The following is a 19,333-nucleotide window of genomic DNA, read 5'->3' as shown; positions in this document are numbered from 1 at the left end:
CATCGGAAGCAATATCTAAAATAAAAATTCTAATTACCCTAGACTCTATAGGGTAATTTTTATACTTTCTCCTGCTGCCTGGAGTATGTCCCGAGGGTCAACATGTCCTCGCATCCTAGTCCCTGACCGGGCCTCACTTTGGACCACCTGATCAACCGGGTTGTTGATGCTAGTCGCCCAATGCCCAGTGTGAGCACCACAGCCCGGCTGATCAGGCATGGTGTGTATGTATGTGTGCATACACCATGCCAATTAGTTTAATCTTAGAGATAGGATAGGTAAGGTTTGTCAGGAAAAAGGATAAGTGTTTCCTGACGCGGGTCTTAGTCACATGATGACCCACAACTGGAGCTTTTGGTCATCTGACCGAGGCCTTCTGCTGGCTTACCGGTCCACCCCTTTAACATGTATGGTTCTTATTATAACCATTTTGTAGTTAACCTAGAGACACACTATAACAGATATATAAACACCATACCAATTACTTTAAGTCGAAGACGACATCCGTACATGTTAATGAAATCACCGTAAGATCCATTAATTAGTACAAATTTGGCCAGACGGCAATTACATCAAGAGACACTGGTGAAACTCTCAAGCTCGGGAGGTGATACCACCGAGGCACATACAAAAAACAAGCCCCCTCCCCCTGCCAAAAAAAAAAAAAAAAAGAAAAGAAACTAGTCGGCGAAACGTGTGCCGTCTGATACTAAACGTTCTTTTATCATTAGAGTGCAGAACTATATAAAAAAAAGAAACATTGTGTTCTTTCTCTGGTTACGGCTACGTATTTCTATATGTTGGACTACGGTACAAGATAATCTGCAGTGAATGTTAATACTAAGGAGAGAAAATATCTTCCTGACCTTTGAGACAACATGAGTGTGTATCATATCACAAAAATTATATGGCAATTGAGGTAAAACAAAACAAAAATGATAGAAAACCAGAAGTTACAAGTCTGCTACAAGCACCATCCTCCTGGAGGTTACCTGGAGGTTATTCCGGGGATCAACGCCCCCGCGGCCCGGTCCATGACCAGGCCTCCCGGTGGATCAGGGCCGGATCAACCAGGCTGTTACTGCTGGCCGCACGCAGTCCAACGTACGAGCCACAGCCCGGCTGATCCGGCACTGACTTTAGGTATCTGTCCAGCTCTCTCTTGAAGGCAGCCAGGGGTTTATTGGCAATTCCCCTAATGCTTGATGGGAGGCTGTTGAACAGTTTTGGGCCCCGGACACTTACGGTGTTTTCTCTTAGTGTACCAATGGCGCCCCTACTTTTAATTGGGGGCATTTTGCATCGCCTTCCCAGTCTTTTACTCTCGTAGGGAGTGATTTCTGTGTGCAGATTTGGGACCATTCCTTCCAGGATTTTCCAAGTGTAGATTATGATATATCTCTCCCTCCTGCGTTACAACGAGTACAAGTCAAGTGCTTCCAAGCGTTCCCAGTAGTTAAGGTGCTTGACAGAACTTATACGTGCAGTAAAGGATCTCTGTACACTCTAGATCTGCAATTTCACCTGCTTTGAATGGAGATGTTAATGTACAGCAGTATTCCAGCCTAGAGAGAACAAGTGATTTGAAAAGGATCATCATTGGCTTGGCATCTCTCGTTTTGAACGTTCTCATTATCCATCCTATCATTTTCTTTGCACTTGTGATCGTGGCACTGTTTTGATCCTTGAAAGTGAGATCCTCAGACATTACTACTCCCAGGTCCCTTACATTATTTTTTCGCTCTATTGTATGGCCAGAGTCTGTAGTATACTCTATTCTAGTTATTATCTCCTCCAGTTTTCCATAACGGAGTAATTGGAATTTGTCCTCATTGAACATCATATTGTTTACCGTTGCCCACTGGAAAACTTTGTTTATATCTTCTTGGAGGTTAACCGCGTCCTCAGCAGATGACAGCCTCATGCAGATCCTAGTATCATCCGCAAAGGATGATACGGTACTGTGGTATATATCTGTCTATGTCTGATATGAGGATAAGGAATAAGATGGGGGCGAGTACTGTGCCTTGTGGAACAGAGCTCTTCACTATGGCTCCCGGTTCAGACACGCACTATCTACCTGGTTAAGACACGCAACATCCTCCGGATAAGATACGCACCAACCACTCGGTTCAGGCAAGCACCATCTACCTGGTTTACAGACGCACCATCCCTTGGATCAGACATGTACCATCCACCCAGCTCAGATACACGCACCATCCCCCTGGATCACACACGCACCATCCACCCGGTTCCAACAGGGAAACATCGGGGACGCCTTGACTCATTAATCCCTTCTCCATCTAGACAGGTAAGCACCGTGGCGAGACCCAAAGACAGTAGAAAATCGGAGGTATACAGGGAAGAGAGGTGACCATTAGTATTATCTTCACTATCTGTGTATCATGGAGGAGAGCCCAGTGAGTGTGGTAGGTGGTCATCCCTGGCGCCTGATAGACGACACGCCGGACACACACCTGCCTGACCGCTATATACCGGGAAGAATAATGACAGTAAAACAACTGGTAAAATATGTATAACACTATTTTTTTCTGATGGAGATAATCGTAGTAGTAAAAATCCCACAGACAGTAGAAATAAGAATTAAATATTGCCGCCGAAGCAGCGAGTTTATTTTTATACGGAAAAAGGCCTAGGAACTAGGCCTTAAAAGGAGTAACTACAATAAAAGGTATAAGAGGCATAAAAATAATCATAGCCAATAAAATTTACAAGTTATTTAATTAATATATTTTAATAGTTATGATTATTTTTAATAACGTATTACACAAATAGTTTATACATATTGTGGAAAATTAAATTTACCTGGATGTAACTCATAAGGTACATACCAGTAAATGGTAACAAAGATAATTATTCTTTAGGTCGCAAAAAATGTCTCCCTTCGATACCTACCATAATCTATCTCTCCACAAGTCACTCTGGACCTATATTAATTTCAAATGAAATATACATCACCAGGAATTTTGGTAAAAACATTAATATAAATATACAGTCCACACACACACACACACACACACACACACACACATATATATATATATATATATATATATATATATATATATATATATATATATATATATATATATATGTATATATATATGTAGATGAATGGTTCAGAGAACCGACATGTTGATAAATTAGACACATGTGCAACTCTTGGGTATCTTTATTGAGGAAACGTTTCGCCACACAGTGGCTTCATCAGTCCATACGTAGGAGAAACTTGAAGAACAGGAGGAGAATGAGGTAATCAGTCCCTCAACCTTGTGTCGATGTGTTCAGTCCATCAATCTTCAAGATTGATGGACTGAACACATCGACACAAGGTTGAGGGACTGATTACCTCATTCTCCTCCTGTTCTTCAAGTTTCTCCTACGTATGGACTGATGAAGCCACTGTGTGGCGAAACGTTTCCTCAATAAAGATACCCAAGAGTTGCACATGTGTCTAATTTATCATATATATATATATATATATATATATATATATATATATATATATATATATATGTCGTGCCGAATAGGCAGAATTTGCGATCTTGGCTTAAATAGCAACGCTCATCTTGCCATATAGGACAAGTGAAAATTTGTGTATGCAATAATTTCGTCAAAATCATCCTGAACCTAACGAAAAAAATATATTTCACTGTGTTTTAGTATTAAATTACTGTAAACAATTCTAAAATATATTTAGTTGGGTTAGGCTAAAATAAATTGCTCTTGTCATAATAAGGTTAGGTAAGTTTTCTAAGATTCTTTTGGTGCAAAATTAAATTTTTTTACATTAACATTAATGAAAAAAATATATCTTTAAATGTATAAGAGAAAATTTCAGAGAGGACTTAATTCTAAATGAGTTCTTGCTAATTGACCAGTTTTACATATTCGGCACGACATATATATATATATATATATATATATATATATATATATATATATATATATATATATATATATATATATATATATATATATATATATATATATATATATATATATATATATATATATATATATATATATATATAGATGTTGCAAGTATATGGAATAGGTGATAAGTTACTAAATGCTGTAAAGAGTTTTCATGAGGATAGTGAGGCTCAGGTTAGGGTTACATGGAGGTTACCTGGAGGTCATTCCGGGGATCAACGCCCCCGCGGCCCGGTCCATGACCAGGCCTCCCGGTGGATCAGGGCCTGATCAACCAGGCTGTTACTGCTGGCCGCACGCAGTCCAACGTACGAGCCACTGGCACTGTTGTGATCCTTGAAAGTGAGATCCTCAGACATTACTACTCCCAAGTCCCTTACATTATTTTTCCGCTCTATTGTATGGCCAGAGTCTGTAGTATACTCTGTTCTAGTTATTATCTCCTCCAGTTTTCCATAACGGAGTAGTTGGAATTTGTAGAAGGGAGGGAGACTACTTCCCGGTAAAAGTAGGTCTTAGACAGCGATGTGTAATGTCGCCATGGTTGTTTAATATATTTATAGATGGGGTTGTAAAAGAAGTAAATGCTAGGGTGCTCGGGAGAGGGGTGAGATTAAATTATGGGGAATTAAATACAAAATGGGAAGTGACATAGTTACTTTTTGCTGATGATACTGTGCTTATGGGAGATTCTAAAGAAAAATTGCAAAGGTTAGTGGACGAATTTGGGAATGTATGTAAAGGTAGAAAGTTGAAAGTGAACATAGAAAAGAGTAAGGTGATGAGGGTATCAAACGATTTAGATAAAGAAAAATTGGATATCAAATTGGGGAGGAGTATGGAAGAAGTGAATGTTTTCAGATATTTGGGAGTTGACGTGTCAGCGGATGGATTTATGAAGGATGAGGTTAATCATAGAACTGATGAAGGGAAAAAGGTGAGTGGTGCATTGAGGTATATGTGGAGGCAAAAAATGTTATCTATGGAGGCAAAGAAGGGAATGTTTGAAAGTATAGTGGTACCAACACTCCTATATATGAGTGTACAGAGATCCTTTACTGCACGTATAAGTTCTGTCAAGCACCTTAACTACTGGGAACGCTTGGAAGCACTTGACTTGTACTCGTTGGACCGCAGGAGGGAGAGATATATCATAATCTACACTTGGAAAATCTTGGAAGGAATGGTCCCAAATCTGCACACAGAAATCACTCCCTACGAAAGTAAAAGACTGGGCAGGCGATGCAAAATGCCCCCAATAAAAAGTAGGGGCGCCATTGGTACACTAAGGGAAAACACCATAAGTGTCTGGGGCCCAAAACTGTTTAACAGCCTCCCATCAAGCATTAGGGGAATTGCCAATAAACCCCTGGCTGCCTTCAAGAGAGAGCTGGACAGATACCTAAAGTCAGTGCCGGATCAGTCGGGCTGTGGCTCGTACGTTGGACTGCGTGCGGCCAGCAGTAACAGCCTAGTTGATCAGGCCCTGATCCATCGGGAGGCCTGGTCATGGACCGGGCCGCGGGGGCGTTGATCCCCGGAATAACCTCCAGGTAACCTCCAGGTATATGGGTGTGAAGCTTGGGTTGTAAATGCTGCAGCAAGGAGGCGGTTGGAGGCAGTGGAGATGTCCTGTCTAAGGGCAATGTGTGGTGTAAATATTATGCAGAAAATTCGGAGTGTGGAAATTAGGAGAAGGTGTGGAGTTAATAAAAGTATTAGTCAGAGGGCTGAAGAGGGTTTGAGGTGGTTTGGTCATTTAGAGAATGGATCAAAGTAGAATGACATGGAGAGCGTATAAATCTGTAGGGGAAGGAAGGCTGGGTAGGGGCCGTCCTCGAAAAGGTTGGAGGGAGGGGGTAAAGGAGGTGTTGTGGGCGAGGGGTTTGGACTTCCAGCAAGCGTGCATGAGCGTGTTAGATAGGAGTGAATGAAGACAAATGGTATTTGGGACCTGACGATCTGTTGGAGTGTGAGCAGGGTAATATTTAGTGAAGGGATTCAGGGAAACCGGTTATTTTATATAACCGGACTTGAGTCCTGGAAATGGGAAGTACAATGCCTGCACTCAAAAGGAGGGGTTTGGGATATTGGCAGTTTGGAGAGATATATTGTGTATTTTTTATACGTATATACTTATAAGCTGTTGCATTCTGGGTACCTCTGCAAAAACTGTGATTATGTGTGAGTGAGGTGAACGTGTTGAATGATGATGAAAGTATTTTCTTTTTGGGGATCAACGCGGGGGCGTTGATCCCTGGAATACCCTCCCGGTAGACCAGTCTGGCTGTGGATCGTATGTTGGACAGCGTGCGATCAGCAGTAACAGCCTGGTTGATCGAGCCATGATTCACCGGCTTGGTTTGGAACGGAGCCGCGGGGTATCATTTTCCCCTATACTACACTTTGGAAATCATTCTCTATTGGTATAGTCAGTGATTTTTTAATGAGGATTTTAATTTGAAATATCACACAGTAGACTTTCACAGTAAAATAAATTAACTATGATAATTACATTATCTTGCATACCTCTTAATTAATAGCCTGAACTATGGTAAATTACTAACAAATTACATTAGTAGGAATGAGTGGGAGGGTATAGCACTTGCCTCGCGGCCCATGCAAGTGCTCAGTGTTGTATGCTTCAGTCTCGGAAAGTAATTTTAGTTTTACAATTACCTTATAAAATTATATGAATTTTAATGGAACTTACCTCTTACAAGATACTCCAATGAAGCTCTATTGTGGATGAAAGATGTAAGCTAGGCTATCATTACTTCTTCCTCTTCGTGTTTACACTCCTGTGTTTACATTCTTCTGTTTACACAGTTTACACTATTTACACTTCTGTGTCTGTTTACACTCCTTGTGTCTATTTACAAGTTACTTCGAAAATTCATGTCTTATTTACATATCTTAATAATTATTATACAATCAGATTAAGCGATAAATCCGAAAGGGTCATACAGCCCACAATGCTTATATACACTGAATGTTATTATATACTATATATATTTATTAATTTATGTAAGGCACATAACACTGTCGTACTGTAGAAATTATCAAGATTAAATCAGCATAAAGGTAAAACAGAAGCTAAATGTTATTTCAATTCAACATTATTTCCAGCCATGAAAATATTAATTGAAACTACTTAAGCAAATTACACACTGAAAGTTTCTAAAGTTATACCCATAATAATCTGAATAATGTATTTTGAATTAATTTCCATACAGATTAAGATTTTGCCCAAGTATTAAGTATATTGCGCCGCACCTTTCCGTGAAGGTAATAAGTTGATTAAGGTACAAGTACACATAAGTACAATTATCATAGTGTAAGTTACCTAGGATAACAAAAAGAAAAAAGTCAGATACAATACTGACCTAAAGTGTTCTAAATTTTACCCCGAGGGAAGAGTTTGTTAAGCACCTCCACGCGAGTGATCTTACCACCATGATGACTACATTTCAGCCAAAATAGTTGACACTGACGGTATCAACTCCATTCTTTTCGTTTACAAAATCAAGCTATCATGATTTTTATAAATTACCATAACAGAAAAGATGTCTACACAAATACTAATCTTATTTGTTTTCCATTAAAACTCTGCTTATTACAAAAGCTCATTTTTATTTCAGGAAATTTCCCTCTAAATCATATTCCTATGGTAGCACCTTGGGCTCACAAATGAAGGACCCGGGTTCGATCCTTGGGCAGGAGACGTTAGTTATGTCTCCCTGCACCTGGTGTCCGTGTTCATGCCGACTATTGCAGGTCGCATCCAGAGACATAGGACCAAAAGACTCCAATGGAAATACGTCACACTGGCTGGCTTTCTTGGGTTACTGATCTGTAAAGTCTTCGCCATTTCAACTGAGTGGTCGTTTTTAAAACGTTTCCTAGAAGTCAGTATTCATGTCTCAAATTTTACAAATTACCATAGCCTAGTATTCTTTTTTTTTTCTTTTGGTTTTGTAGACTAATAAAACATTTTTTCACATTAACTCAGAAAAATGCGTAACAATGGTTCATGTGAGGATAAACAAGCAAACAATAAAGGGTGAGGCTGTTTCGAACAGTACCCAGGTCCGAAATTTGATCCATTGGGGCGTTGTGGTCGGAGCTGGCTAGGCGCTGGCTGCTCTCCCATGGTCTGAGCTGGTCTTGTTACGCTACATGATTCGGTCAGGGAGTGTAAAAGTTCTGGCAGTAGTGGTTGTAACTTGGTTGGCAGCTGGTTGTAGGCGGTTTAAGTAATAATATTAATTCCATCAGTTTGTCTCGTGGACTCGTGTATGGTCTGAGGCTATATTGGCTTTAGAAAAAGGTTTGCCAGTTCATGTATCAAGTTAACATACATGCTAATCAATGGTAATTATTTGATCAGTGAAACGTGATCTATTGCCAAAAATATTTTTTTGTCCTCAGAGTAACTGGTTTTTTTCTATTTTATTTGTGAATTACAAATGCAGTTGTGTGGACAAATGCCAAATTCTTGGGAATGAAACCAACCCTAGCATTTATTAACTAAATAATTTGAATGTGATCATACCAAATGTGAAAAGGCCTTAGTTTTGTTAGCAAAATTTGAAGTCAAGACAGCAGTACTTAAATGTCCCTAACATGGCCAACAGACTCCTGGGATTTACATAAAGAAGTAACGGAAGTCCTAAGGTTATTCTATACACACCTCTCTCACATAAACAAACACAGGATATTTTAATGAGGAAAGTACACTGCTAAAAAGTCTGGCTCACCTTACAGGCCTGACCTACTTCCATTAGTGGGCCCCGCCACATGTAACTACGTCTACTACTGCTGCACCGCTCTACTTCTTCCACTGGCTCCACTGTAAAAGGCTCGTTCTCATGTCTCGTGTATTAGAATGATCAAGCCCTGATAGGCGAAACGTCTCTCAATAGATACCCAGGTGTTGCACATGTGTTCTATTCACCAGACAGTTATTTTTACCACGGCTTGTGCTACGCTATAAATATCTCAGTTCCCCTCCCCAATCCCCCAAACGTAAAATTTTCGGCAGAATTATTAGAACACAATGCATCATTGTCTCTGTTGAATGTGGACCAAAAAAAAAAAAAACCCTTAAATACAATTTTTTCTGATGTTCGAGAACTGTAAATACTGTGTATTTCACAAATAATGGTGTTACTAGCAATTTTAGTCAAATATTCTGAGTTTAACTATTGTCAACGTCTTACTATCACAAACTTGCTTACTAAAATAACGTTGGGGATTATTAGTTATTACCGTATGTGGACCTCTGCAATTCTCGCGTTTGTTGGCTTCTGCTCTGTCACATGTGATATGGTTTTTCGTAGATATTACGTGATATTAGGTTTGTGTGAAGATATCTTTGATCTTTCCAGAGCTTGAATTGGTTCAGCGCTGATCTCTACGAAGCCTGAATGAGCCTCACGGGTATAGCGCTTTTCCGTGATACTACTACTACTACTACTACTAATAATAAAAATCTTTCCTGAGTGATACCGAGTATCATTCACGTATATATTTTTTTCAGTCCTTGGATATGCTGCATCTCACCAGTACTGTATTTAAGTATATTTGGGCACAGGTACACATAAGTACAATTATTATACATAGTGTAAATTACCTAGGATAACCCCCCAAAAAAGTCAAAGTGACTTATTTCCATTGAGATCCATGACTTAAGTTAGTCAGGTCTCCAATACACCGGTCAGCCTAATGCGCCAGGGTGCCCTTAAAATTTCCCAACTTAAATGTCCCTGTTCCACTTCCATTAAAGCGACCTCTCAAAAAGCGAAATCGTGTTTTGAAATGTAATTACCTCAAGAGGCAGGTCATAAAAATTTAAGGTTGAGACTACATCTTGCCCCAGTATACATTCAAATTCTGAAGAAACAAATGTATACTGTATACATTTTTATTAATCATGAAATGTATATGAATAGGTTATATATCTATCCCGTCAATTTACTTTTAATGCTTAAAATGTAGGTGAACAAATTTATACATTTCAAGACTTAGTTAAGGTAAAGCGTTCGGCTCACAAGCAAAAGCACTCGGTTTCAATTCCGGACGAGATAAGACATGAACAAGTCTCGTAACTTTTTTTTTTTTTGCCTTTGTTTACCTAGCAGTAAATATGTACCTATGAGTTAGCTTGTTGCTTTAGGCCGCATCCTGGAGAACCTCAATGGAAATAAGCCACGCAGTTTCGCTATTTTTGGGTTATGATGGGGTCATTAACTCTCCGGGGGTTGGTAATGTGAATAAAGAGGCGAATCTGTGATGTATATTTCAGGTGATTCACATGACTGTACGGCGGGTACTAAAACATTATATACCTCTGCAGGCAACCCGTCACTAAACACGCCTTTACAACCTGCGACTCTGGGAGAACATGGTGTTGGTTGAGTTCAGACCGTACAAAATACACCAATAGAAAAATTACGTGCCGGGAACTCCCTTTCTGCATGACTGCATTCAGCTGTCTCTCTGCGCAACACTTTAATGCTCTTTACGACTAGTTTATGACTAATTTATATCTTATATAAACTAATTTGTCCTTTTTTTTATTTTAGTAACAATATACTTTTTCTTGAGTGGCATCAAGGAATGAGATATTTAAGGCACGAGAGCGTGTTCATAGAACAAATTCAGGACCTGTCTAGCATCGGCCAGTAGGCCTATGTGACGCTCCCTATCATATTCTTAAGCTACATTTTATTCATAATTTAAATTATGCATCTTGAAAATTCAGCGGTATTTAAATTAATAACCTACTTCAGTTAAAACTTTCAGTGCAAAACTAACATTGTAGGCACCAGCCTCGTGTTAAAACAATTAAACATCTGTTATTGTAGTGCAAAACATGAACTCTTGAGGGAGATTCCTTGATGCCAGTGAAGGATTTCTTGATTCACGAATTGAACTCCCCTTCCTTGGCTCGAACCTGATTACTTCCCATTCCCCAGGCGCTGTATAATAACCCTTTTGAGTTTAGCACTTCCCGTAAAAATAATAATAATAATAATAATAATAATAATAATAATAATAATAATAATGCAAACCACGAAGTAATCACTCTTCTGAATATTTAAGCTCGTCTGTGTACATGACGCCAACAAGCATTCTGTCTGAATTTTTAAGTCTGTACGTGATAACCTCCTTGACGGTGGTGAGGGGCTCTTGATCTCTGAATTAAGCCTGAATACCTTCCACATCCCCCCCACAGGCGCTGTATAATCCTATGGGTTTTGCGCTTCCCCATGATAACCATTAGTAGCTACGGACCATAGCTATATATATATGCTCGAAGTTCAGCGTATCAAAATTACTTTTGTTTTGTTTAATTCCAGTCACTGTGACACTACCTCCTCTTGTTTCCCGACACCATTGTTCCTCCACTGGAAAAAAAAACCGAAGCTGTTAACCTGCTTCTATCTCAGCTTACAAATGTAATCTAGTGCTCTTACCAAAGGTGCTAAGTAATTCTTATGTTAAATGTGTGTGTGTATGTTTGTACCCACTTAATTGTGGTTGCAAGAGTCGATTCATAGCTCCTGGCCCCACCTCTTCACTGGTCGCTGTGTGTGTGTGCAAGATAAACCCAGTGAAAAGCAAGGGTGCAGTGAGCACACTAAGCCTACACTGTATCAACATTCGTGGTCCCAGAATATTCAACATCTTATCAGAAGATATCAGAAACACTGCTGGGACAAGTGTATAAGTCTTCAAGAAGAAACAGGACAAGTATCTTCATCAGGTGCCAGATTAACCAGGCTGTGATGGATACGTGGGCCACCAGCTGCAACAGCCTGGTTGACTAGGCAAGCCTGGCCCATTGGCCAGACTCCGGGATTAGAAAAGGTATATCAAAGGTATATCACCTATTTGTACTCACCCATTTGTGGTTGCAGGGGTAGAGTCTTAGCTTCTGGTCCTCCAGGTGTGTGTGCAATGTTATTTATTATTAATTTATTATATTGGCCTCATAAGTTATCACATCCGCTTGCGGGAGCTTGAAGCATCTAGTTTGAAGGTGTTTGTACCTGTGCCGAGCCTCACCTACTATTAATCTATTGCTATTGTAGTTTCTTTACTGTCTAGTTAGTTATTTAAATAACTCGCATACAGATGTTTTCAAATAAGTATAAGTAAATTATAATTAGAGAAATATCTGATAATGTATACATGTTAGATACTTAAGGGCCTAATCCCTAACCTGCACCCTATTATAACTACTTACTGGAGTGAAAGATATGAAAGAAACTGCTGAATAAACCTAGTGAAGAGCAAGGAGGCCCCTGATAATTACATAACACACAAGACACTCTTCAGGCTGGAGTGGGAATAACAGACTTTGAAACTGGTCACAGACACTTCACTGGTATAGCATATGTACATTTACTAACGTGACATTTTATGATTCAGCCTAATGTATCCAAACAATTCATCGAGTTCCCCATTTTATTTGTACGAGTTACCATTTCTGAAATATTTATTGCTCAATATAAATTACATATATTTCACTAGTAAGATTAGTTATCCTTTAATAATAATAATAATAATAATAATAATAATAATAATAATAATATCTATTTCTACAAGTGCATGTACAAGGTATACAGGCTTAGCTGATATCAATAACATACTACTATATAGAAAGCCGCTGGTTATGGAGAGCATTTCGGGCAAATGAGGTCAATAAATAACAAAAAGGCACAATACCGTGACTGGAACGATACACAAATAACCCGCACATAAAAGACAGAAGCTTACGACGACGTTTCGGTCCGACTTGGACCATTGACAAAGTCACACTAACAGAGGAGCAGAACGGCTATATATAGGCAGGAAGAGGTGGAGGTAGTAGTAGTGGTAGAAGTAGTAGTAGTAGTAGTACAAGAATTGTATATAATACCGACAGGATGAAATGACACATGCACAACACCCGGGCATCCCCACCGTAGACGTTTCGCCATCCAGCCAGCCACTGGATGGCGAAACGTCCACAACAAAGACAACCAGACGCCGCACATGTGTCTAATTTCATCAGTAGATGTAGTAGAAGAAGAAGAGGTAGTAGTAGTGGTAGTGGTAGAAGTGGGAAATAAGGAAGACGAGCCAGTCAAATACAAAGGAAGGGGAGCACTGCAAGAGAGCTAGAAACCCACAGAGGGAGAGCAAGCGCACCGAGGTGCGTGAAAGGGGAAGTGGTGAAATAAAATAAAGAAGGAACAGAAACACGAGACAGGAGAGAGAAAGACAACCCAGAGGAGAAAAGGAGAGAGGAAAGGGGAAGAGGAAGAAAAAGAAGAAGAAGAAGAAAAAAAAAATGAGGATTCAGGTTAAGTCACGGGTGTTCTGAAGTTTGGAGCATTTTACAATGTAGTGGGAGAGGAAGGCATCTACAGAGACGAAGCCAGGGCTAAGGTTCATACAAGGAAAGTTGTGTATAAGAGAGGATTCAACTAAACGGCGACTGTTCGAGTTGGAAGTAGGGAAGACAGTTTTAGCAGAAGACCAGTCAATAGGATGGCTATGATCTCTGACGTGACAGAAAAGAGCATTGTTAGTGTCGGCAAGTCAATTTTGTCCCAGGATGCGACCCACGCCAGTCGACTAACATCCAGGTACCCATTTTACTGATGAGTGAACAGGGACAGCACCTCCTAATGTGTTCCAGCCGTATCGGGAGATCGATCCCCGGACCTCAGTGTGTGAGCTGAGTGCGCTAGCAATTTGGGTCTTCAATAAGGAATCTGGTTCAAGTCGGTTCCTGATCTGCTGGGCTGTAGTGCATACACTGAACTACGTGCGGTGGCACCAAGAGCCTAGTGGATGGGGGCCAGCAAGTGAGAGGCCTGGTCTAGGACCGGGCCGTGGGGGCGCTGACCCCCGAAATCGACACAAGTTGCTTTGCAACTTAGTAACAATACTCTGTGTAATACATTATTATTATCGCTATATTTTATTGTCATATCCAGCGCTAGCCTAAAAGGCTATTAAAGTAGATTTAATTAAGGAATTCTGTATATTATTGATAAGATTTTTCCATATCTCTGGCATGACTTGCTAATAACAAGCCAACCTACAGCTGCTGCTATTGTTTTAATTTGGTAGCCCTGAAAGGGACAGGCAGTTGTGGCTTATCTAAAGGTCCCTAGATAAGGTCAAGGTTATGTTTAAGCGATCACCCATCCAGTTCCTGGCCAGACACTGTGTATGGCAGTGCGACCCGCATTTGATCAATTTACGTAAGATACTCGTCATGAAAAACCCGCACTTACGAGAGGAACCTTATGACGACGTTTGAGTCCATCCCCGATCATTGTCAAGATAAGATTTTAACCCCGGAGGGTTAGCAACCCAGGATAACCCAAGAAAGGCAGTGCGTCATCGAGGGACTGACTGCCTGTCTTATTTTCATCAGGGTCCTCAATCTTGTCCCCCCAGGATGCGACCCACGCCAGTCGACTAACACCAGGGCAACAGGTGTATAAGGAAACGCGTCCAATGTTTCCGTCTCCTGCCAGGAATCGAACCCGGCGAGAGATTAGCCAACCAGGCCACAAATGATAATTTTAATCCACGCCGCAATTAATTTAATATTGTTACCGTTAATCCTAAGGATGGTTATTCACGTTGTTCTTGGGTACAGTTCTGGTTTTGTTAAAAAGCTAAGTCAATAAAAAGTAGGGGCGCCATTGGTACACTAAGGGAAAACACCATAAGTGTCCGGGGCCCAAGACTGTTCAACAGCCTCCCATCAAGCATTAGGGGAATTGCCAATAAACCCCTGGCTGCCTTCAAGAGAGAGCTGGACAGATACCTAAAGTCAGTGCCGGATCAGCCGGGCTGTGGCTCGTACGTTGGACTGCGTGCGGCCAGCAGTAACAGCCTAGTTGATCAGGCCCTGATCCATCGGGAGGCCTGGTCATGGACCGAGCCGCGGGGGCGTTGATCCCCGGAATAACCTCCAGGTATGACTGGGCAATGCTGGACGAGGCTTATTACTAGCCTGAACCCAACTCATTTATTTAAAGTTGATTTTTTTTCTCATATTTGAAAGTTTTTAATTATTTTTGAACTGGGGGTCTACCATCCATTTTGAGGGAGGAATTACAAAACTTGAAAACGAAATTCAAATGTATATATTTAAAGCCTAACTAACATGAAAATTTGCTACAGTATTAATATAATTAGTAAATTAAAAAAATATATAAATAACTTATTTAATGACTATCACGAGCGTCGTATTTTGAGACTGATTCCACATTAACTTTGTTGTCCAGTGTGCAGATCAGTGACGTTATATATCTTACGGGCCATACATGTTGGGGCACCACGTGGCCAAAGGGGCATACGCGACCCTAGGGCCACGTGGCTATAGGCGACCCTAGGGCCACGTGGCCATATGGACCTTAGGGCCACATGGACATATACGACCCTTGGGCCACGTGGATATACGCGACCCTATGGCCACGTGGACATATACGACCCTATGGCCACATGGACACATGCGACCTTAGGGTCACTTGGTCACAAGGTCGTGTGGCCCCAGGGCCACGTGTTTTAGAACATATGTAGGTACAACCCAGGCCAAACTAGAATACTAACAAAGTACATTGGGAAACCCGAAGTCCATCGGCATTAATTTATGCCTCTTCAAACACCTCACGTTCAGTGCTAAAATAAAGAGAATAATAATAGAGGACGCTGTACAGGTGTTAATTACCATTCCATGTGTATGTCTGTCATTGCCTGGCCTTGAAAGATCCAGCAAGCAGGGCAGTTTATAATATAAATTTGAACTTACATGACAGACATGTTAATTCTTTATTGCTGCTCGGGATTTCAGTGTCATAATTGAAACACTATTTTTTTTTTTGCTTTCCCCGCATATCAAACACAGAAATTTTGTAAACACTGTATTCATCAAAAGTCAGTCAGACATTTTCGAAATTTCACCCAAAAATATGTGCATGAGAAGATAGCAGATGTTTTCCAAACTTCACCAAAAATATTACCACAAATCTAGCTTATCTCCTCCAAGCTGACAGAAAATTACTTACAGTGACAACCGAAAACTGTCTCACACACAAGAACTATCGAGAATTTGTTTCACACGAAAGTTTCAAAAAGTTTTCTCACAAGAGTGGCACGAGCGCACCCCACGTACACCCTCCCTCCACCGCAGCACACGAGACACTGACTTGAAAGTTGTCCAGCCGCAACAAGTGTCTCACTAGCAAGTAACTACCCGCACCAGCCACGAGGCCTCGCACCCACCTCTTATACAATATTCTCACGTTAAATATTTACGTTTTCATGCACATATACACAAGTAAACATGACACAAACACAGACAAGCCACAGAGATAGCTAGATGAATACAAGCCCGAGAAAGTCACTGTCTGACTTTTTTGGGTTATCCTAGGTTTTCTACACATATGATGCTATGTATGATAATCTTTGTGACTGTATTTGTCTATACCTGAATAAACTTACTTATGCTCTGCATAAGTAGTCTTTAAGTATTAGGTTAAGTCTGCCAGAAATGCCTCGACATGATAGTGACTTTCTTTGTACCAATCAAATTATAAAATGTAAACACACATTGTAACCTTAGTAAAGAAATAAAATTTTGATTTTGATTTGATTTGATAACGATAGGCATGTACAACTAAATGTCAACCATCTCTGTACAGACATTGTATTATGCTGAAGTAAAATTATTATTCAAACACAACTATTCAAACACTACTATTGCGAATTATTATTATTATTATGTGAGCAAATTACCTGCATGAGGTTTACAGGGCATTACCTGAATTATTATGTGCAAGTAATTTGCGTGAGATAAGTGGGACTTAAGTCACAGCAGGTCGTGGAACTGTAACTCCTTCGATGCCCACTTCTTCACCACTCTCACAAAAAAGCTAGACCTGACATTTAATTAATAATTATAGTATTAAAACCAGGTACTTTGGTAAATTAAATTTGTGTGGACAGTATATGATTAGGCTTACTGGGTACACAGAATGTAATTATACATAAATTGTTAATGTTATTAGAAAGGAAATTCTTAACACTTACTATTTAGTTACTGGATCAAATTATTTTATGGAAACACACCCTAACTACCTCTACAGCCAGGATTTATGATGGCCAATGTAAAAACTACTGTACTATGGGTAAGCATCACTTAGCTAAGGTGTGTTGTTGGGAAGGATTCATTGAAGTCCTCTATTTTTCCATCCTGGTTGCCGAATTGTAAGGGCTTTCCACACTATCCCAATTCTTCAGCAGGAACGTGTCAGCAATTTCTAAATTATGGATTGAGGCCGACATACACTGCCCGATACACTGCACAATTCAGTCCAGTGTTCACACCACATTAAATTCAATATGGCATCTCTCCTGCATCCCTCTGCAGCAGTTCTACACCCCTCTCACTCGAAATTTCTCAAAAGGGTCAAATCAGCATCATATTTTATTACACAATTATTATATTATTCATTTATATGTTCTACATTTTGGAAATTATGTAAAAAATTTCCACAAGGGGGATGCACTAAACCTGTAGGGGTTATATAGCACCTGTGAAATGGGAGGCATTCAGGTTGCCCCAAGGATGAGGATAAATCCAGGTTCTTGGATCAAGAGAACTTCGCCTGCTGCAGCAAACGTTACGTTGGCGACTTAAGAGTAGCTTTCAGGAACCTCGACAAGAAGGCATTCATGACCCTATCAAGGAGCTGTAGAAAATGGAAAGGTTTGCTATATGAGACTAGTCCTAGATTTTAGGGGTATGAGGTATGAGGAAAGACTTGAGAAGATAATCCTGACCACACTAGAAAACAGGACTAGGGGTGACATAATTACAACATACAAAATAATGAGACGAACTGTCAGGATGGTGAAGGAGTTACTGTGAGAGGTAGGTGTAAGGTACACAAGGGCACAGCTGGAAGCTATTTATCATAATCAAAACTAAGCACTAAACCCACAAGGGTCATACAGTTCTGAGATGGAAGCTAAATACACAGACGAGTCACAGTGATGTCAGACATTTCTTTAGCTTTAGAGTGGTCAGGAAGCAGAACATTCTAGACAGCAAAGTGGCTGTGGCAGAGTTCATACATAGCTGTAAGAACAGGTATGATAAGTTTCAACACAGCCAGGCATGAACCCAGTGGTCAGTGGAGAGATGGGGCCAGGAGCTAGGACTCGATCCCTGTAACCACAAGCAGGTGAGTACACTTCCCTTGGAGGAGTTGAACTGCATTATCTGTATTATTATAATATTTAAAATCAAACACTGAACCCATATGGGTCATACAGCACAAGATGAGCTGCAGTGCTTGTGCCTCTTGAGGTTTTTAAAATACAACTACTGTACTGGGCCTCCTGGGTGTACTGAAGTACAGTAGGCTGGTGTTATTGGAGACACAGCATACCCTCTCGGATTGCACAGCAACTGAAATATATCCAATAATAATCATGGTGAAGCACTAAACCCATAGGGGTCATAAGAAACCTGAGGAAAAGGAGGTAATCAGACATGATCCAAGTAAGGGGAGGGTAGCTCAAACTCCTTGGATCAAGAGTGTTAGTATTACGAACCCACTACAAGAGGAGCCCTTCACCAGTACTAATGCACCACACCTCCTTGAAGGTCATTGTAATGAGAAAGAACACTGTGAGCACCACTTTATTTATAACAAACTGTACACAGCTTTGATCATACAAGTACACTTTACATCTATAATAATAATCACACATCCTCCAGAACATATTTGTGCATATTTGATCATCAATTTCTCTTACAGTTATTGAGGTACTGTTGCCATTCAAAAGTTCTCTACATAATCACTGCCAGTAATGAAATGAAATTAATTAATTTTTAATTTAAATTTTATAGGAATTCTAGATATTTTAAAACAAAACATTTGTTAATCAAATTTTAAATGAGCAATTAACAGCACCACAAAAATAAAAGTATGTATCCACAACCTTAATTATAGAGAACTTCAAAAAATTAGAAAAGATGCATTTGCAGAAAAGAATATAAGGGTACATAGGTTTTGTAATTATACTGTATTAGCCCCAATGTTAACATCTGCATATCTAACAATACAAAGAAAAAACATGTAGACCAGAACACGGAGATGAGATAAGAGCCCTATATTTCATCTTCCAAATGAGATTCTCTGCTCAGAGTAATCCCAGTAGGTCAAAATATATATACATATACAAATCTCCCTTCATCTGTTTCTGCTTACATGTCGCCTCTTTCTCATCTCGATCCCGACAAGCGGTTATTACACTTTGATACTCCTAACAATTTAAACTTAACTCCATA

General features: G+C 40.0%; 1 protein-coding gene across 6 annotated transcripts in view; it reads right to left on the bottom strand.

The window, feature by feature from the left end:
- LOC128693242 (uncharacterized) overlaps positions 1–16,173 on the bottom strand; it is a 664,368-nt gene extending 648,195 nt beyond the window's left edge. For 3 of the 6 annotated variants that reach the window (XM_070089334.1, XM_070089338.1, XM_070089339.1), the window contains exons 1-2: positions 16,041–16,173; positions 6,671–7,007 (exon numbers count right to left, since the gene is read on the bottom strand). The gene's annotated coding sequence lies outside the window, so the exon portion shown is untranslated. The remainder of the gene's footprint in view (positions 1–6,670; positions 7,008–16,040) is intronic. The other 3 variants (XM_070089335.1, XM_070089337.1, XM_070089336.1) reach the window with 3 other exon arrangements.
- Between the last annotated feature and the right edge of the window lie 3,160 nt (positions 16,174–19,333).

The sequence above is a fragment of the Cherax quadricarinatus genome, chromosome 28 (assembly GCF_038502225.1).
Source record: "Cherax quadricarinatus isolate ZL_2023a chromosome 28, ASM3850222v1, whole genome shotgun sequence".
NCBI classification, from domain to species: domain Eukaryota; kingdom Metazoa; phylum Arthropoda; class Malacostraca; order Decapoda; family Parastacidae; genus Cherax; species Cherax quadricarinatus.
Note: the sequence above shows the minus strand (reverse complement) of the source record. Positions and strands in the feature narration are given on the sequence as shown.